Source organism: Mus caroli, chromosome 1 (assembly GCF_900094665.2).
Source record: "Mus caroli chromosome 1, CAROLI_EIJ_v1.1, whole genome shotgun sequence".
Taxonomy (NCBI): domain Eukaryota; kingdom Metazoa; phylum Chordata; class Mammalia; order Rodentia; family Muridae; genus Mus; species Mus caroli.
The window spans coordinates 51,566,252-51,569,630 of NC_034570.1; the positions used below are offsets into that span (position 1 = coordinate 51,566,252).

A 3,379-nucleotide genomic window follows, 5' to 3' on the forward strand; every position below is an offset into this window, starting at 1 on the left:
TCTCTCTCTCTCTCTCTCTCTCTCTCTCTCTCTCTCTCTCTCTCTCCCTCTGTGTGTGTGCTCTGTGTGTGTGTGTGTGTGTGTGTGTGTGTGCTGTGTGTGTGTGTGTGTGTGTGTGTGTGTGTGTGTGTTGTGGAATTTTCTTTTCTTTGGCTCTCTCTGCTGTAGATCCTCTCTCTCCTGCCCTCCCCTTCTCTCCCTTTCTCTTCTTTCACCTCCTCTTCTCTCCCCTCCCTTTTCCTCTCCTCTTCCCTGCTCCTCCCTGCGTCTCCTATTTTGGTATAATCTTTAGGTTGGTTCTCATTTTTTGATTACTTAGTTTCCTGGGGTTTTTCTACCCATCCTGTCTCCTGAGTCTCTCTGTTGCTCCCTGTCCCCAGTGTCACCTGAGTCTCTCTGCTGTTCTCTGTCCCCAGTGTCACCTGGGTCTGTCTGTTGCTCTCTGTCCCCAGTGTCACCTGGGTCTCTCTATGTCATCTGGGTCTGTCTGTTGCCCCCCTGTCCCCAGTGTCACCCCCTTCTTACTTTATCTTTTCTATCTCCACTGCTCCAAGACACCAGAAACAAGAAAGCCTGTTTCCTGGGGTGCTGCTGCTGGCTCCCCAGCCCACTCCTTCCCTGGATGAGGCCCTCTTTCCCACAGCATTCAGAGGTTGTGCTGTACCCCCTCAGAGTGCTCACAGGGAGTGGCACAGCCCTTCCCCCACATAGACCCCCCCTCCCCCAGAGGCACTGCTTTGTGTGAGTGAGAAGACAGCCATGGGAAGCAGTCTCTGACAGCCACCACGGGATACACATTTAGCGTACAGTGCCTACGAGTACTTAAATTGCACACGGTATTTTTATGGGAACAGAAATAAATGGGGTTCTCTCAAGAAGCCGCACTTGAACTCTTGCTCCACCTCTTCCGCTTGAGTCATCCTATCCAAGTAGAGGTTTCCTTTTATCATGCATTTTGCTTTTGTGAAAAAAAAATAGATAATCTGTTCTCTGGTAAAATTATGAATCAGAGTTGCAGCACCATTGTTAAAGATAAGAATCCCTCCCATGGCTGTAAACTGTTTGGCTCTGGTGGTGAGTGGTGCCTATATTTCTTGGGTGTTTGCATGTAAGCCTTTGTGTCCATGGCTGATTTGAGTACATTATAGCTGCCTTAACATATGACCGCAGTCCATGCCCGTGCAGCAGGCCTGTGGCTGGACACTATTGATATTATCCTGTTTTACAGACGTTGGTACGTGTGGAAGCATAGGCTTAAGTGGCCTGTGTAGGATCATTTACGTGCAGAGCCTGAACTCAAAACAAGACCACCTAACTTCACTGTCACTCTCCTTGTGTTTTGTTTTGTTTTGTTTTGTTTTGTTTTGTTTTGCTGGAAAAAATATCCTTGTAGCCCAGGTTGCCCTCTAACTTGCTGAGGATAACCTTCAACTCTTGATCTCTAGCCTATGCCACCTAAATGCTGAGATTACCAGCATATACCCACATTTTTAACCAGTACACTAAACTTCCTAAATGATTCTCTGAAGAGAGGAAACTAATACCTATTAAATTGTAAGAATCAAAAAAATGTAAAACATAAAGTTTAAGTGTAAGCAAGATATCATCAACATGTTGTTTCATATTAGAGGAGGCTTATTGCTATATTTGACCTGTGCTACCTCGATACACTGCTAAGTCGGACAAGGTAAAAAGGAAGACATGTTTCCCTTAAGGTTGCCTTAAAGTTGCAAAAGGCATGAGCTTTCATAATAAGACTGATCCTTTCCCCTAAAACAATGGCATTTGGAAGCATTTAGATAGAACAAAACTAGCCATAATATTTGTAGCATGACAAACAAGTTCAATGCCGTTGCTTTCCTTTAATCCCGCCCCCATTAGTGGAGCACTTGACCTTCTTCCTTGTTTTTAAACCATGCCAATGGAAATCTCTTCTAAGCATCCATTTAGCATATGCCATGAACTTGCCATTAGCTGTTCTTCAGCGTGCATACAGGATTTGGGACCATGTCCCTGACTACAGCTAGGAAGGACTGAAAGAGAAGAGGTCCTGGACAAGGGTCAACCCAATGGAAGAGAGCTGGGTAAGAGTTCCAAAGATGGGGAGTCAAAGAAGCCACAAACCAATCATCATCATCACCATCACCACCACCACCACCATCATCACCACCATCTCTCAAAATGTGGAACTAGAGTTCAGACCCAGCAACACAGAAAAGTCTGGCTGGTTTGGAAGTCAAGGGCCTAGGAAGAAAAAGTGCACCAAGGGGATGAAGCCCACAGAAGAGTGGCCACTTCCATGTCCCGACTTACAGGAGAGCATGCATCCTTCTGCCTCCCCATGAGGTCCCCTCCCTGCACCCTTTCACATGCCACCCTGTCTCCCTGAAGCAGACTGCAGGACACCTGAGCTTGTACCTTCCCGTTGGAGGGAGTGAATAGCCCAGAGGCCTGACTTTGTGAGATTCCTTTATGTTTTACGCATCCCAGGATCTGAGTTCTGCCTTTTGTTTTCTGGGTTTTTTTGTTTTTAAATAGAACTGGTATTGCATACCTAAAATCACCGCCTGTTTGGCAGGTTCTGCCAACAGGGTTTGTGATCCTAATGAGTTATTTCTTTCCCCCTCTTTTCTGGGTAAGAACAATATCCTTGCTATTCAGTCTCCAAATATAGCAAGCAGTTATGATAGAAGAATGTCCTTATGTTAGAAAAGGAGTTGGCATCCTTAGTGATATGAAATGTCCAACTTAGAAAACATGCTTAGAAGGAAAGGCTGCAGGGAGCCAGTGTTGGAGTTAGGTAGAATAGAAACGAATAAACAGAAAACTCAAAGCGAGTGTGTGGTCTGATCAAACATTCTATCCTCTAGCTCTACAAGTATCTGTTGATTTTTTTTTTTTTTTGCTTAAATTTCAGATGTCATTTCTATCACTTCATTAAAATGTCAAGCTGCAAATTCGTTCCGGCCTCTAATTGGGAGCCCAACTTGAATGGAGATGGTGTGGTTGATCATGTGTAATCAGGACCTGTCAGTAGTGGAACAGGGACTTCCTGCTCTAAATGGCTTTTCAATTGTTCCCGGGGAGATGGTTCACCTGGAGAAGTGATTTTCCCCAAGTGTGATGACCCGAGTTCAATCCCCAGAACACATACAGAAGCTGGAAATGGAGGCTCATGCTCCTAACCCTTGCTCTGGTGGGGCCAAGATGGAAAAATCCCTGGGGCTTGCTAGCTAGCCTGGCAAGGTGAACCCATACCATGCTCAGTGAGGTTTTTATCCCAAAAAATAAGGTAGAGAAGTGACTGGAGAAAATATCTTGCCTCTGGGTACACATGCACATGTCTATAAGCACAGACACATACACACACACACACACA

General features: G+C 45.3%; 1 protein-coding gene across 7 annotated transcripts in view; it reads left to right on the forward strand.

Moving 5' to 3' along the window:
- Positions 1-3,379, forward strand: part of Spats2l (spermatogenesis associated serine rich 2 like) — a 179,756-nt gene that overhangs the window by 32,554 nt on the left and 143,823 nt on the right. The window lies entirely within an intron of this gene.